We start from the raw sequence: 18,629 nt of genomic DNA on the forward strand, positions 1-18,629 counted from the left end.
TCCTTAGAAACATACTTTCCCACAGTACTTCAGAGTTTTTGCCACAACTCTGCTGCAATGTCCCCACTTGACACTGTGCTCCCTGCTGTGGGGTTAGAGGCAAAGTTTCCCTTCCCCAGGACTCCAAGCTGGAAGTGGTCTACACACTAATGAAGGATGCACAATATGTCTGTTGCTCGGCCATCCGTTCCAATTTACTGCCTTGGGTAGAGGTGTCCCTTCTCTCCAGTTTGCTGCTTGATTCATTGGAACCAACTCCCTCCACACCTCCAACTTTGGTTCTGTTTTGCAAGTCTCAGGAATCTTTGCAGTCACAGGAGGCTCAGAGATAATATATGGGCATGGCCATGACCTCCACTGTCAGCATTTAGAATACAGGATGACTCAGCCCCGCCATGAAATGAGAAGGTGGAGGGGGCTGGAGACTCGAGGGCAGCCATCCACTATGTGCAATGTGGAAGACAGCTAACCACTCACCTTAGCAGTGCCTGGGTAGAAGTGGCACAAATCAATCTAACACACAGGCTCTCTGGGTTCTAGTTTTACTTAGGCACATATTCTTTGCTTCAATTTTCACACTGAGACCTAATAACATTTTTCCTAGTAATGACCATGCATTGGATACACGTTCCCTGCTTTTACTATTGGACAGTTATTGCTTTCTGGTCTAGCATCCTGAGTTGCCTACTTTGGTAACCCTACTCTGGTTTTCCTCTGAACTTCAGGATGGAGTCGATCCTCTCTCAGCTCTAGGAGTGAAACGTGTGCACTAAGCCTGGCCCATCAGCATTTCATATTTCCCTGGATTATGTGGATGATTCAGGGGTAAACAGCCAATCAAAGCGAATCTCAGGACTTTACCAGAAATGACCTAAAGAGACTTGTTCTAGCTCTGTCGATCTGAGTGTTGGGAGCCTAAACCACCAAGACACACCATATAGAATCTAAGAAGGAGCCAGCCCAAAGGAAGAAATAAAGCAGAGCCAAAAAAAAAATGGAAGCTAGTGGCTTCGTTGAGGACTGAATCTCACTGATCTGAAGCTGTACCTATTCTTACAAATTTAGTAATCAAATCCTTTTTTTAGCTTAAGCCCATTTGAGTTGAGTCTTCTGTCACAATTTCAATAAAAAATGCACTAACTGGCACATTATCTCATTTTTTTTTCTCACTGCTTATATTTGCATAAACACTGGCTGAGCTAATACATAATATTGTTGTAAACAGCAAATGAGCTAATGCATATAAAGGAAATTTCAAGAGTATAAACAGAAATATGAAAGCATAAAAGATTATCGTTGATCTACCATAACGGTACCCTCCTCTTGCCATTTTCTCTCTTCAACCACAATATTTAAAATCTGATTCCTGTGAAGAAATTGTACAGACCGATTGATGAAAGAAGTCCTAACTCATTAAAGGTTATTTGGCTGGATTTTTCTTCCATTCCTTTTGGAACTGAGCTCAGCACAACATAAAACCAAGTGAACAAGCCTCTCATCCTAAACTCCTATCACTCTCTTACTCCCCACCTCATGCACCAAGTCTGTCAAATGCTTCCTTAATGTCTGTGTAGTCCATTCAGCTCTTGCCACATCTATTACCACTACCTTAAACCAGATCTTCATTATTCCTTGCATGACTTGTTGAAATTAGATTGTGGTGTACATGTCCGAGGAAGGAAACACAGGAGGAGTTTTAGGTTTTGTTGCAATATTGATTATACCCTTGATGCATGACCGCCAAACTTAGTGGTCCAAAACAACAGTAACATTTATTATTTCACACTGTTCCTATGGTGCGATGTTCAAGGATGGCCTAGCTAGATGGTTCTGATTCAGGGTCTCTCATGAGGTGTCTGTCAAGATGTTGGCTGGGGCTGCAGTAGTCTGAAGGCATGACTGGGGCTGGAGATTTGCTACCAGTTTGGCTCACTCAGAGTAAGTTAGTGCTGGTTGTTGGTAGGGGGAGGCATCTTCCATGCCACATGGTCCTCTCCATAGGGTTGTTGAGTGTCCTCATGACATAGCAGCAGGCTTCCCCTGGAGCAAATGATCCAAGAGAGAGCAATAAAGAAGTCACAATTTTATAAGTAAGCCTTGAAATGCACACTTCATCATTTCCACAATGTTGTCTTGGTTACACAGATCAGCCCTATCTAATGTGGGAAGAAATACAACAGGGCATAAAAACCAAGAGGCAGGGATCATGGAGGGAGGTGTCATCCTGCCAGCTGGCTATCACAACTGGGGACAGTGAAGGCTTCAGTCTGGGATGTTCAGGTGTGAACATAAGTATTTATATAGTATCAAGGTGGGTGGAGATAGACAGCAGAGAGGTGAATTTGTGAATTGTGATGCAGAAGAGAGATGTGCCCTGGGTGTCATCAGCACAAAGATGGCAGCTGAAGACATGGGAGTGAATATCACCCAGACGGAATGAGAAAAACACAAAGAACAAAACCACCAGTATCTGAGGATGGACAGAGAATGAAGAGGTTTCACAGAAGACTAAGAAAAATTAACTAGAAAGGTGGAAAAAGCCAAGATAGAGCAATATCATCAAAACCAAGTGAGTTTCAAGGAAGGAATATCTCTAACTTCCTAGTGAAATCTAGAATTCTATGATCCCATTGATAGTTTTTTTTTATTTTATTATGTTATGTTAGTCACCATACAATACATCATTAGTTTTTGATGTAGTGTTCCATGATTCATTGTTTGTGTATAACACCCAGTGCTCCATGCAATACATGCCCTCCTTAATACCCATCACTGGGCTAACGCATCCCCCTACCCCCCGCCCCTCTAAAACCCTTAGTTTGTTTCTCAGAGTCCATAGTCTCTCATGGTTCATCTCCCCCTCCGATTTCCCCCTCTTCATTTTTCCCTTCCTTCTCCTAATGTCCTCCATTCTATTCCTTATGTTCCATAAATAAGTGAAACCATAGGATAATTGACTTTCTCTGCTTGACTTATTTCACTTAGCATAATCTCCTCCAGTCCCACCCATGTTGATGTAAAAGTTGGGTATTCCTCCTTTCTGATGGCTGAGTAATATTCCATTGTATATATAGACCACATCTTCTTTATCCATTCATCTGTTGAAGGGCATCTCGCCTCTTTCCACAGTTTGACTATTGCAGACATTGCTGCTATGAACATTGGGGTGCATATGGCCCTTCTTTTCACCCACTGACAGTTCTAATGATATTGGGTTTGCTGAGGGACTGATATACTCGAAATAGAATGGGAAAAATCCAAAAGTCTTTGGAAGTTGATATCTAATAGATTAGTTAAATTTCTCATTGTCTGAATTATCTTGTTTCATTTTTGGTGGAGGTGATAAATTTTGTTCATTTTGCTTTACAAGTTGAGTATTTTAGTTTTCTATACATTCTGTCCACATAGTTCCTCATATTCTTTCCTGGTGATTAAAAGAATATTCATCATTATCTGGAATATCAGACTTGGTTATAACCTCTTATATTCTCCTATCTCTTGAGGCAGCAATCATTCCATTCTCTATGATTTCGAGGACTCCAGAATCTCTAGACAACCTCTCTGGTCTATGACATCATGAGATACCATAGTTTGCAAAAATTCTGTCAGGCTTATGGTTTTTAGTTGGTTGGTTGGTGCTCTGCTCATCTATAGTTATCAGAATAAAGCTTTAGGAAACATACCTTTAATAGAAACATGAACTAATCATGAATATATTAGATGTTTTATTTATTTATTTTGCCTTTGAAAGCCTTCAGGTTGGATCTGTGTGGCTTAGAGATTTGTTTTGTTCTGTTTTGTTTAGAACTATTTTAGTCAATCTATGATCTATTTATCCTGCACCTGAACAAATATATTTGCTCTGACCCATTTCATAAATAGGTGTTTGCTGTTTACTTTCCAGGGAGAAAAGTGCTTGGTCAGCCAAGGAAAACACTGCAGATGTTAACAAGAGAATCTTGTGCGGCAGCTTAGCAAACTAATTGCGTTTTGACCCTCTTCTCTATATTCTGAAAAATTCAAATTCAGGTCCCTTCAAGTGGAATTGAATCAGGAGAAAATAAACCAAATTTATGTTGATTTATAAATCACATTCTTCCCATGAAAATGAAACCTACAAATAAGATTAAAACTTGCACTCCTGAATACCTTATAAAAGTAATTGACAGTACTAATGTCCCCAATTTTCTTTTCTCACCATCTCTCATTACAGAAAAAGCACAGGAAACATTTCATTCATATCTGGAATGCAGCCACTTCTGGCATGGAAAGCAACAAATTTTATTTAAAAGCTACACAATAAAGCATTCCACAATAGTGAATAAAGATAGTCCAGGCCAAAGACAGATACTGCCCAGTGTGCACTTACCTGTAACTTACCTGGAATGCTGTTGGCATGATGAGCCAGCCATCACCTTGGGGAATGCCACTATTTGTGTGTTGAAGTTCATATGTTGAAGTCTTAACTCCCAGTGTCTCTGAATGACTGTATTTAGAGATAGGGCCTTTAAAGAGGTAAAATGAAAGATAAAATGAAGTCACTAGGGTGGACCCTCTTCACCTATGACTGGTATGTCCTTATATATGTCTTTATCAGAAGAGGAGATTAGGACACAGGTACACACAGAGTAAAGACAATGTGCAGACATAGGAAGAAGGTAGCCATCTACAAGCTTAGGAGAGAGGCCTCGGAAGAAAACAACCTTAATGACACCTCGATCTCAGGCCTCCAGCCTCCAGAACTGGGGGAAAATAAATTTCTGATGTTTAAGCCACCCAGTCTGTAGTGCTTTGTGTGGCAGTCCTGGCAGACTGGTCCAGCCACAGGGTTCGGCATGAATGGCACTGCAGCCTGGATTTATAGGGGATTGCATCTCTGAATCCCAGAAATACAAGCTACCTTAGGCAGTAAGGCTCTCTCTGCTCTTGCCCCCTTCAGCCTACCACCCTCTACTCCTGAGTCTCAGCTCCATTCCCTCTTGGATCTAGTTATTTTTTTAAGCCACGTACAGCATATTATTATCTAAACTAGCCCAAACAATAAGCAGCTAGAGAGCTACGTTTCTTTCAGCATGTGCACACACACATGCAAACACACTTCCCATGTTAATAACTAATAAATATTCCAGTAAGTGTTCTAATGGCCAACAAGAGGCAGATCCTTAGCAGCCGAGGTACTCTTGTAAATGAGCTACATGGGAGAAATTCCGAGTCCACTTACGTTATTCCCTTTCAGTCATATATTAAGACACAGGGATTTAATATGAATCTGTCAGGTATAGTCAAAAGCTTCTTCCAGACATTTTTCTTTTTTTGGTTTCTTAATTTAATTCAGAATATATATTTGGGAGAATGCCCACAAACATGAATTAAACATAGGAAGTGGAGACCATTAACATGCGAACTAAAATAAGTGCTATAAAACAATTTTTTAATCTGAATCAAATTACCCCAGTTAATGCAGGATGTTTATGGAATTTTTGCTCTTTAGGGCAACAGAGTTCTCTCTGGACCTCCCAACTTCTCTAGAAGGGAGGCGGCAGAAAGATGGGGGAGAGGAGCTGCAGTCTATAAACAGAGAGACAGAGGCTGGCTCCACTCCCATTGAATGCAGGGTCTCAGAGTCATGACCGGGCACTCCTATCTCTAAGACAATTTTAAACATGCACCCCCAAAGTACATCTTTTGATTCATTTCTTTGTAAGCGATATACTTGTACTATTGCAGTCATACATTAGGTACATTGTAAAGCATACACCAAAAATAGAGATTTGCAAAGGACGAGTTTAAAATTTGTTCTCTTGTCCTGGATCAGCCTGTCTCCTCTCTGCTTTGGAAACCACTGGATTATTGACTGCTGTGTGGGAGTGGGGTCCAGATCCTTGGGCTCCCTTCCACACATCTATTTGGTCATCCTGCCTCTCTCCAGTTTAAAAAAAGTAAGTACTTTAGTGTGTATGAAGGAGCGCATGCCATGCACTACTTATACTCAAGGCCACGGAATCATCTCTCTAGAAACTCCCTGCAGATTAGCCATTAAACACAAACATAGGGACTTTTTTCTTTTCTTTTGACTAGGCAATACCTATCCCCACAGAACCATTGGTCCAAATACTCAAGTTTAACTGGAATTATGCTCTAAGGTATAGACATATGTTGCACTTAACTATCACTGTACAAGAAAATGATAAAGTTACGAGAATGAGCTCAGCGTTAAATGTTTTGGTCTCTGTACCTCCTTGTAAGTGAACATAAATGTGTTCACTTACACGGACAAACTGGGGTAAAAGTCATCTTCCCACAACAGATGGGGAGCAAGCATTTATCTTAAACTCCATAATTCCTTTTGTTTCACTTCAGTTTATATTTATTTGTAGTAAATTTGAATTAAATTAAAAATCAATTCTAAGTGTTTAAAATAGTAAGTATAATATGACCTGGTAGTAGAAAAACATTTGTATTTACCTCTTCTCTCAAAGTAGCTTTACCTGAGCAATCAGTGATTTTGATTTCTGGATTGCAGGATTTAGTTTGTTTTTTCTTTGTTGTTTTGTTTGTTTTGTTTCTGCCTTTACTCTTCTGTATCACTTAAAATATCTTTGTGCTATAAAAATATATATTGCATAAAAACTATAAAGTAATTTTCCTTTAAAAGAAATAAGTCAGATTCACCTCTAAGTGAATGAATGAATAAACCTGAAAAATTGGTTGTGTCCAAAGTTGAAAGGAGATTTTGCAGAGAACACTACTGCAGAAGATCCTGTACTTTGAGAGTTAACTGCAAATACCATCCCTATGGAAATAAAAACATGAGGTCCTTCCCCTGCCCCCTCATCGGAGATAGGCTGCTCTTTTCTGCATTCAGTGCACTGTTATATCATAATCAACAGTAGCCCCATCTCCAAGATAACTGTTAAATACTCCCTCAGCCCCCAAACCGTATTTTTTTCCTTTATATTCAGCTGAATGATTCATGAAAGCCCCAAATCGTAGAAACCTGGAATTTTAAAGATTGATGATATTTCAGAAATCATCTAATAATATAATCCTTATACTTGCCAGCTAAAGAAGTCACAGCCTAGAGAGACGCAGCATCTTGCTCAAGATCACCAGTATGCTAGAGGCAGACCCTGGACTGTAACCATGTCCTGGCTACCAGCTCAACAGCAACTCTGGTGACTCTAGGCTTGGCACATTTCTGGTTCTCCTTTCCTTTATCCTGGCTTATTACTTCCATGTATGGCTTTATTATTGTTGCAATATTGTTCTAAGTAATCTCAAACCATTTGTAGGGAGAGATGGGGGACTAAATATTTATACTATAATGGTCAGGACAGCTCTCATAACCCCCAATCCAAGTGCTCTTTCCAAAGAAGGTAGCGTGTCAGAAGCTGGGGGCTCACTGTTACTTCACGGTCATTGACAATATCTGTTGTGTCCCCAGGGCCATGAAGACTGGCGGTAGTGGGACAGCATGCTGTGCACACTTGCAGGCTTCCTTTCTAACTGGAATTTCCTTGAAGATGAATTTTTAAAATGTTTTTGCAGGTAAAAATAGAGGCAATTCGTGTATCTATTCAGTAACTTACTCAATAATCATGAATAAAATTACCACAGGTGATAGTGGAAATTCTTGTTAGGAACCATGATGATTTGGAGCTTTGGAAAATGAAAAATAAGCACCTATTTGGGGGAAGGGGAATTTGTGTAAAGTAGTTTTGTATTGACTTAAGAACTCAGAGATAAAAGCTAAAAAAGAAACATTTGTAAAGACGGTCTGAGACAGCAACAGCAGTACATACAGTACATGATGCAGAGGAGGTAAGAGAGATTCTTTTCTAGGACGTATGCCTAATCTTCTATTTCTGACATCACTTTACTTTTCCATGAAAATACACCATGATATCAGAGAGACAGGGAGGTAGAAAATCACAAGGTCTTTGACTGACTAGAGAATCAACTACTAAAGTCCAAAAAAATCTTTATCTATATAACACTTGAGTGGTGGAAGGACAGGAAAAAAAAAAAAAACGCATTGACTATTTCTGACCCTGAAAACACAATTAATTAGCAATAACACCAAAAGGAACAGTAAGTTGAGCTTCCAGGTCTAGTAAGATATGAAATTAACAATGACTTGTAAAAGTTCAGTTATAGTTCACTTAATTGTCTCATGCTAGATGACTGACTGCTCATGAATGGTGTCAATAATCTTTTAGCCAAGTAAAATCATAAGGACAAGAAAACCTATTACATTAATATTTTAATACATTTATATTTCTATGATCTCTCTTTTCCCACTCTTTGTTTGAAAAGCTCTAACTAAGATTGTGGATTGTATATCATCAGTAGACCATTCACATCCTGATAGGGAATGGCGGCCATCTTTTAAACAATGAGCCTTTAACTTGCTGGTCTTAAATCAAGGCCGTCAATCATTGTTGGAACAGGACAGGGTGAATTTGAGGCAGTGAACACACATCCATTAAATGCAAGTCAAGGAATATGAGATGTTTTAAATAAAGCTTATACATAATACAAACCCTTCCATGGTCAAACACAGGAAAAAAGCTCTTAATTATTCACTTCATTGGAGTGTACATGGGGGAGTGACTACATACCATGGGAATCAGGTGCATAGAAATGCCAAATTCCAAAGTAAAACATTCTAAATGTAAGAATTATATTGAAGAGTAGCCTGGTACCAGTTTTATTTTCTAGATCAATATAAAGAAATATTCATCATCTAGTTTGAAAAAATAAAGACCTAATATATAAATGTGTATTGATTCCATCTCAATAATAAGATCAACAGTAAAAATAATAGATAGTTGTCACACAAAAATTAAAGGTTTTACATTCTGTTTATGTTTATAATAATAATAATAGAACCTCAAGGTGTAGCAATGAAAAATTATCTTATTTTAAAGCAATTATGTGGGAGGCAGCTAATAAAATTACATTGACATTATATATACTTGTCTTTCCACAAGAACCACAGCAATCAAATCAAATTAAATTTAGAAGAATGCACTAAAATACTCACTATTCAAAGGTGATCAACAGATCTTCCTTAAGCTTCTAGCTGTGATAATTAGGAGGGTAATGTTTGATTTGCCCATAAAACTCATTATTTCTTATCCTATTTCTGAGATTCATTTATCTCACTTACCTGTGACCTGTTTAGTATGGATCTGGGTCACTTTTAAATTGAAGAGTATGCATTTTAGGGTAATGAGAAGTCCATGAAAGGACTGTGGATATAAATAAAATGCAGGCATTCCCTAAACTACAAATATCCAACTTATGAATACACATACATAAGAGCAGAGCCCTGGCGAATGAAAAATAGAACCAGTCTTGCCAATCCCAATGCCTACAGGATCGTGCAGGTAACATCAATGAATATAACCACTCTCTAAATGAAGTCAGCCACTACCCAGGCCACCAAATTATTGCCATATGGGAATAAGGAGCAGCAAATCCACATTTTTATTAAAAACCTCCGAATATTTGAATCTTGAACACACCAATTCAAAATTCTTAAAAAATACTGTGTAAGCCACACAGAAGGCTTCTGTAAGTTACCATGAACCTTCTTCAAATGGAAAACTTGGAATATTCAAGAGGAATAATTCTCCAGATCGTCTTTATTCAGAATGTGAAATCTAGTCTGTTTCACTTCTAAACATGTTTCCAGAATGTAAAAGAGCTAATCTATGATTGGAAAATAAGGGAACTGTGTTAACATAAATGACACATTGGTTCACACAGAGTTTTCTGCCAGCACATTAATGCTTTGTGTCATATAGCAATGGGAGCTGGAACCAAAGCACATTAGCCTAGCTCAATGCAGCAAGTCACAGAGGAATGCAGCATTGTTGAGTTCACCCCGTTCTGTCTGAGAAGTGATGATTTACACAGTTTTCCCCAATCTTTTTGTATCTTGGCCTTGTCTCCATCCTTTAACATCCCTTTTATCAAGCTACCTGCGTTTGCAAATCTTATATATAATACCGTAAGATATATTTATTAAGAAATCGGCATGGCTTTGATTTTTAAAAATACCAGTATTTAACTGAAATGATTTTTTTTTTTATTGGTACTCTGTTTACAATGTTGTCTGTGTTAGTTGGTCCTCAATATTATTTTTCCCAAAAGTGCTGCTATTTTTGGTATGGCTTTTTGCAGAACACAAGGGGGTTTTTTTGTTTGTTTTTTCAGAAATACACATATCATGTTATAGCAGAAGTGTTACCACATGTTGAGATGTGGATGCAGGAATTCAAGTTAGATCTGTTCACCAATTAATTAGCATCATTAAACTAGCCCTTCAATATATGATTCACTTTTGGCTAAGCTCTCTGGACTTAGTTAATGCTGCTATAACAATGATAGCTGATCTGGTATCTGGTGAGAGCTTGCTTCCTGGTTTGTAGATAGCTGCCTTCTTACTGTATCCTCACATGACAGAGGGAGAGAGGGAGAGAGAGAGAGAGAGAGAGGGAGAAAGACATGGGGGAGGGGAGATCTGGTTTCTTCTTCCCTTTTAAGGGCACTAATCTCCTTGTGGGAGCTCTAGCCCCATGCCACTTCATCCAAACCTAATTACCTCCCATAGGCCCCATCTCCAAATACCATCACATTGTAGGGGTTAGGGCTTCAATGTATGAATTTTGAGGGGATACAAACATTCAGCCGATTGCATTGTTCCATATATTACTTCTTTTAATTTTCTCAACAACCTTACCCACTCAACAGCTTTATACTACCTAGAAATGGTGCCAGGCAGCCTGCTAGGCTACATGGACTTGGTGAACAAAACAGATCTGCCTTTACTCTCATAGAACTAAGCTCCCTTAGGTATATACAGGTAGATGTAATGCTGCCTATTATAAATGCTTACCTGCCTGGACAAAAATGTTGTCTATGTCAAGGAAGCACTCCAGGCCCCAGAGGCTAAGCAACTGAGAAAGAGCCTCCCATCACTGTGTTCCTTGCCATTGCCCTTGGGAGGGAGGAGGGGGGTTCACCCATACCACACACCTGCCAACACCCCGCTCCCCTGGCCCCACCACCACTGAAGGTTGCCATAAGCTCCTGGGGACTCTTTGTGGCTGACTTCCTCTTGCCTCCAGACTCTCAGCTGTGTGACCCTTACCCTCTGACCTCAGAGCTGGTTGTTGGGATTTTGTCTGTCTGGAGCTTGAACCTCAGCTTTCCCTATAATTTTCGAGCTTCAATTATTCCTCTGTTCATGGTTCTCAGCTTTTGATCTTACCTGAGGCAGGCATCCCCTACTCCTCAGCCCTGCAGAACTAATGCCTACATTCAGCCAGTGCTGGGTCCCTGCAAAGGGGGTGTTTGCACATTGGGCTCTCTGCTTGCCAAGTCTGGGAATCCTGCACAGGCATTCCTCAGTCCTCCATGAGTCTGCCCCGCCAGGCTCCGCAACAATTGTGCCATGGAACTAAGGTGTCTACATGCCAGGTGGGTCTTTAAACCACACTCAGTATATAAGCTACAAATCCTGTGCCTCAAAGGGTGTGGCTTGGAAAGGAGAAGTGGATGGGGCTTTTGAGCAGTGGGATACCTCACAGAAAACAACAGAAGAGGAAGGAACCAACTTTCCTCAGGAGACAGCAGAGAGTACAAAGGAAGGAAAAATGTTGGTGATTAAAGAGAGGGATAGAGAGAGGGGTTTAATTGCCCTGAGAGGGAGTTTGTGAAGGACCTTGGAGATAGAAGAACTTGGATCCATTAAGGTAAGCAATAGGGAATTCTTGATCAGAGAGATAACATGGTGGTTTCTGAACTTGAAGACAGCTGCATTCCAGTTGGCTTTAGAATGGGTTAGGCTAGGGAGAGATGAAAATTAGAATAATCTAAGAGTTGTTGCTATCTATCTACCTATCTACCTACCTACCTTTCACTTATCACCTACCTATCACCTACTTACCGCCTATCTATCATCTATCTATCTATCTATGGCAAAGAGAACCCAAACAACCAGGAGAGTTTGAGAATTAGAAGGAGGCACAAACTCAAGGAACATTGTAGGAGTTTATCCATCCAGATCATCACTCCATCTTCCAAATGGAGACCTCAATCTAATGAAGTACCCACCATTATTGCTGTTTTTGAAGACCTTCAGAGAGGAGAGTCACACAACCAAAAGAAGTTCCATAATATATGAGACCCTTGGGCCCTTCCATTCAGAGTGCCACTGACCAAAGTAACCCAGGATTCCCTGAGAGTACCTACTTCTCCTCTAGGAGTCCAGATGTGGGGTCAGAGGACCACCAAGTACCTATACGTACACACAAGGTCTCAGGCTGTCAAGGCACTGAACATAGAATATGTCAGAATGCAGGGCTCCTGGGTGGCTCAGTCAGCTAAGCCTCTGACTCAGTTTTGGCTTAGGTCATGATATTGGGGTCATGACATCGAGCCCCACGTCTGGCTCTGCACTCAAGGCAGAGTCTGCTTGAGATTCTCTCCCTCCCCCCTCTGCCCCCCCCCCCCGCTCATGCTCCCTTGATCTCTCTTTCTCTCTCTCAAATAAAAAATAAATAAATTAAATCTTAAAAAAAAAGAAAACGAATGTGTCAGAATGTAGTTCAGGAAGGCTCATGAAAGAAAGGACTCACACATCAGTGACAAAACTCCATTGCACATAACATGAGCATTTTATTTATTTTTTATTTATTTAAATTCAATTAGCCAAGGTATAGTACATCATTGGTTTTTGATATAATGTTCAATGAGCATGTTCAACATGATCATTTTAGCACTAGAGCAACGTCCATTCAGGAAGGAAAGGGAGACCTGCTGTATTGTTTTCTGCTTTGAGCATGTGGGAAGGTGGGTCCTCTCTCAAATCACTACCAATTCATGTCCTTCACTTTCAGCATCTCATCTAAAACTCAATTTATCTAGGAAACTTTCTCAGGTTACTCCTATAAATGATGTTTTTCCTGGCCCAGGAGTCCAAAATGTGTAACCCACATCAAGGAACAGAGAGTTTCACTAACTTTAGAAATTTTAGTATCAATAACTTAGACTATAAAAAAATCACTATTTACCATAAGGGACCCCTATAAATAGCTTTTTTTTGTTTCAGTGCTTCACAAGATCCAGTACCCATTCATCTTTTCAAGAATATGGCTATTGCCCTATGTTTGTGATACAATGTGTATACATCTGGTCCTTCCTGTTATTTGTTTCATAATTATATTCTTTAATCATTTTTTAAGTGCCTTCTGTCTAACTATATTGTAAATTCCCTGGGGGTATAAACTTGCTGTATTCATTTTCTGACATCATCCTGTAGTACCCATTGCTATTTCTTGGCACCTAGTGGACATTCTCTAAATGCCCTCCCCATCAGATCAAGTTGTTAAGTCAGAAGAGAAGTCAGTGGTTTATAGTCGGGTCTAAATCTTTTCTGACTGGAGAAGAAAAGAAATGGGCAGGTATTTTAGCTTTAAAATGGCATGGGAAATTTGTTTTTTTCTCTGTAGCAATTGGAGTAGATGATATTGGATGTACCATGTAGCAGGGATCATGGAAGTGCAATACAAAACCCAGATGACAGTATGAAATGTATTTTGTGTGTATTCACAAAATTTCACAGAATCAATCACCATCCCTTTGACCGAGTTAATATGAACTCCAGTGGCAGTAACCCACGGACCTCTAATAGAATCACCGATGGGAAATAGTAACAGTTCCCATGGAGGCATTACCTTAGCTGCTGACTGTGATCTATGGATGACAGCCTCCCAGAAAACACATTGACACAATAGGCTGTAATGGCTCAGATGGGGCCTTTATGTGATATCGGGCCAGTGATCTGCAGACAATGTCTCGCCGGGAGGCTTCTCAATTGCCTTCTCCAAAGCTTTCCCTCATGCTTTCAGGGCCTGTCCAGGTACTTTCCTGAGCTCCGGGATGTCTGCCTGTGCTCTAAGACTATCGAAGCTTGCCTTAAGGCATCTCCATTACACTAATGAGCTGCTGCAAAGCCAATGAGAAAATGAAGAATCGCTATAGTTGGAAGATTTTCTCCAATTTACAATGATGTAGGTGTAGATGTGTGTCCTTATAAAGTGTAATTAAGCTCCTGCAGTCAGATTTGGACCTTATTTCTTATCAAGCCCTGTTAACCAGTTTGAAAACTGCTTTGTCCACACTAAAGAGACCCTGTTACCCCTGTGCCAGTCGGTCACTCAACAAATGATTGGTAAATGTGCTAATTGTGCAAGGCATTTTTGTAGATATAGGATAATAATTGACTTCTGCCTTCAAGGAGCTTCTGATTGAGTTAGAAAAGGTGAAACTGACCCATGTGAACTCATGTATATTTATGGCAAAATTGCTAGGTTGGTGTAGTCTGTGCTCTAGACTGTTTGATAATTACCCATTCAAAGCTGTCTAATAAACACCTGTACTTCACTCATCATTAACTGACACTGAGCAATAACTCAGATAATACACAGCAGGAGAAAGAGTGGATTTATCAGCAGATGCTGAAAAAACCTGAACCTTACATTCTTAGAGTAAATTAAGGGCATATGAGAAAGAGGACTGGGGAGAAAAGAAGAGATAGAGAATTACTAACATTTATAAATACCAAGTATGGCCCCAGACATTTCACAAGTTGCCACATTTTCCCTTAACAAAGGCTCTATAAAGTAGAGATCAATGTCATCATTTTACACATAAAGAAATAACATGCCAGAGAGATTACCTGTCTTGCCCCAGGCCACACAACCAAAAAATGAGTGACGCAGACTCAAACCCAGATCTGTCTGCTCCAAAGTTCACACTCTTTCTACTCTGTCACTGTCCCTTTCATACCTTCTATCATCTTTTTTTTATTATGTTATGTTAATCACCATACATCACCTCATTAGTTTTTGATGTAATGTTCCATGATTCATTGTCTGCGTATAACACCCAGTGCTCCATTCAGTACGTGCCCTCTTTAATACCCATCACCAGGCTAACCCATCCCCCCACCCCCTCCCCTCTAGACCCTCAGTTTGTTTCTCAGAGTCCATCGTCTCTCATGGTTCGTCTCCCCCTCCGATTTCCCCCCCTTCATTTTTCCCTTCCTGCTATCTTCTTCTTCTTCTTTTTTTTTTTTTAACATATAATGTATTATTTGTTTAAGAGGTACAGGTCTGTGATTCAGCAGTCTTACACAATTCACAGCACTCACCATAGCACATACCCTCCCCAATGTCTATCACACAGCCACCCCATCCCTCCCACCCCCCACCACTCCAGCAACCCTCAGTTTGTTTCCTGAGATTAAGAATTCCTCATATCAGTGAGGTCATATGATACATGTGTTTCTCTGATTGACTTATTTCGCTTAGCATAATACCCTCCAGTTCCATCCACGTCGTTGCAAATGGCAAGATTTCGTTCCTTTTGATTGCTGCATAATATTCCATTGTATATATGTACCACATCTTCTTTATCCATTCATCTGTCAATGGACATCTTGGCTCTTTCCACAGTTTGGCTATTGTGGACATTGCTGCTATAAACATCGGGGTGCATGTACCCTTTCAGATCCCTACATTTGTATCTTTGGGGTAAATACCCAGTAGTGCAATTGCTGGATCGTATGGTAGCTCTATTTTCAACTTTTTGAGGAATCTCCACACTGTTTTCCAGAGTGGCTGCACCAGCTTGCATTCCCACCAACAGTGTAGGAAGGTTCCCCTTTCTCTGCATCCCTGCCAACATCTGTCGTTTCCTGACTTGTTAATTTTAGCCATTCTGACTGGTGTGAGGTGGTGTCTCATTGAGGTTTTGATTTAGATTTCCCTGATGCCGAGAGATGTTGAGCACTTTTTCATGTGTCTGTTGGCCATTTGGATATCTTCTTTGGAAAAATGTCTGTTCATGTCTTCTGCCCATTTCTTGATTGGATCATTTGTTCTTTGGGTGTTGAATTTAGTAAGTTCTTTATAGATTTTGGATACGAGCCCTTTATCTGATATGTCATTTGCAAATATCTTCTCCCATTCTGTCGGTTGTCTTTTGGTTTTGTTGACTGTTTCCTTTGCTGTGCAAAAGCTTTTTATCTTGATGAAGTCCCAATAGTTCATTTTTGCCCTTGCTTTCCTTGCCTTTGGTGATGTTTCTAGGAAGAAGTTGCTGCAGCTGAGGTCGAAGAGGTTGCTGCCTGTGTGCTCCTTTAGGATTTTGATGGACTCCTGTCTCACATTTAGGTCTTTCAACCATTTTGAGTCTATTTTTGTGTGTGGTGTAAGGAAATGGTCCAGTTTCATTCTTCTGCATGTGGCTGTCCAATTTTCCCAACACCATTTGTTGAAGAGACTGTCTTTTTTCCATCGGACATTCTTTCCTTTGTCAAAGATTAGTTGACCATAGAGTTGAGGTCCATTTCTGGGCTCTCTATTCTGTTCCATTGATCTATGTGTCTGTTTTTGTGCCAGTACCATGCTGTCTTGATGATTACAGCTTTGTAGTAGAGCTTGAGGTCTGGAATTGTGATGCCACCAGCTAGAACTTTTCTGGTTCCATACAAATTTTAGGATTATTTGTTCCATTTCTTTGAAAAAAGTGGATGGTATTTTGATAGGGATTGCATTGAATGTGTAGATTGCTCTAGGTAGCACTGACATCTTCACAATATTTGTTCTTCCAATCCATGAGCATGGAACATTTTTCCATTTCTTTGTGTCTTCCTCAATTTCTTTCATGAGTATTTTATAGTTTTCTGAGTACAGATTCTTTGCCTCTTTGGTTAGATTTATTCCTAGGCATCTTATGGTTTTGGGTGCAATTGTAAACGGGATCGACTCTTTAATTTCTCTTTCTTCTGTCTTGTTGTTGGTGTGTAGGAATGCCACTGATTTCTGTGCATTGATTTTATATCCTGCCACTTTATTGAATTCCTGTATGAGTTCTAGCAGTTTGGGGTGGAGTCTTTTGGGTTTTCCACATAAAGCATCATATCATCTGCAAAGAGTGAGAGTTTGACTTCTTCTTTGCTGATTTGGATGCCTTTTATTTCTTTTTGTTGTCTGATTGCTGTGGCTAGGACTTCTAATATTATGTTGAATAGCAGTGGTGATAGTGGACATCCCTGCCATGTTCCTGACCTTAGGGGGAAAGCTCTCAGTTTTTCCCCATTTAGAATGATATTCGCTGTGGGTTTTTCATAGATGGCTTTTATGATATTGAGGTAGGTACCCTCTATCCCTATACTCTGAAGAGTTTTGATCAAGAAAGGATGCTGTACTTTGTTAAATGCTTTTTCTGCATCTATTGAGAGGATCATATGATTCTTGTTCTTTCTTTTGTTAATGTATTGTATCACGTTGATTGATTTGCGGATATTGAACCAACCTTGCAGCCCAGGGATAAATCCCACTTGGTCGTGGTGAATAATCCTTTTAATGTACTGTTGGATACTATTGGCTAGTATTTTGGTGAGAATTTTTGCATCCATGTTCATCAGGGATATTGGTCTGTAATTCTCCTTTTTGATGGGGTCTTTGTCTGGTTTGAGGATCAAGGTAATGGTGGCCTCATAAAATGAGTTTGGAAGTTTTCCTTCCATTTCTATTTTTTGGAACAGTTTCAGAAGAATAGGTATTAATTCTTCTTTAAATGTTTGGTAGAATTCCCCTGGGAAGCCATCTGGCCCTGGGCTTTTGTTCGTTGGGAGATTTTTGATGACTGCTTCAATTTCCTTAGTGGTTATAGGTCTGTTCAGGTTTTCTATTTCTTCCTGGTTCAGTTTTGGTAGTTGATACATCTCTAGGAATGCATCCATTTCTTCCAGATTATCTAATTTGCTGGCATATAGTTGCTCATAATATGTTCTCATAATTGTTTGTATTTCTTTGGTGTTGGTTGTGATCTCTCCTCTTTCATTCATGATTTTATTTATTTGTGTCCTTTCTCTTTTCTTTTTGATAAGTCTGGCCAGGGGTTTATCAATCTTGTTAATTCTTTCAAAGAACCAGCTCTTAGTTTCGTTGATCTGTTCTACTGTTCTTTTGGTTTCTATTTCATTGATTTCTGCTCTGATCTTTATTTCTCTTCTCCTGCTGGGTTTAGGCTTTATTTGCTGTTCTTTCTCCAGCTCCTTTAGGTGTAGGGTTAGGTTGTGTATTTGAGACCTTTCTTGTTTCTTGAGAAAGGCTTGTATTGCTATATACTTTCCTCTTAGGACTGCCTTTGCTGCATCCCAAAGATTTTGAACAGTTGTGTTTTCATTTTCATTGGTTTCCATGAATTTTTTAAATTCTTCTTTAATTTCCTGGTTGACCCATTCATTCTTTAGTAGGATGCTCTTTAGCCTCCATGTATTTGAGTTCTTTCTGACTTTCCTCTTGTGATTGAGTTCTAGTTTCAAAGCATTGTGGTCTGAAAATATGCAGGGAATGATCCCAATCTTTTGGTACCGGTTGAGACCTGATTTGTGACCTAGGATGTGGTATATTCTGGAGAATGTTCCATGGGCACTAGAGAAGAATGTGTAATCTGTTGCTTTGGGATGGAATGTTCTGAATATATCTGTGAAGTCCATTTGGTCCAGTGTGTCAATTAGAGTCTTTATTTCCTTGTTGATCTTT

The 18,629-nt window shown here is 39.7% G+C and overlaps 1 long non-coding RNA gene across 1 annotated transcript in view; it reads right to left on the bottom strand.

Moving 5' to 3' along the window:
- Positions 1–1,823: 1,823 nt before the first annotated feature.
- LOC118522037 (uncharacterized) overlaps positions 1,824–18,629 on the bottom strand; it is a 302,008-nt gene continuing 285,202 nt past the window's right edge. Inside the window, exons 9-10 of the long non-coding RNA XR_013447343.1 lie at positions 4,381–4,505; positions 1,824–2,040 (exon numbers count right to left, since the gene is read on the bottom strand). This is a non-coding gene — a long non-coding RNA (uncharacterized LOC118522037). The remainder of the gene's footprint in view (positions 2,041–4,380; positions 4,506–18,629) is intronic.

This window comes from Halichoerus grypus, chromosome 4, assembly GCF_964656455.1.
Source record: "Halichoerus grypus chromosome 4, mHalGry1.hap1.1, whole genome shotgun sequence".
Lineage (NCBI taxonomy): Eukaryota > Metazoa > Chordata > Mammalia > Carnivora > Phocidae > Halichoerus > Halichoerus grypus.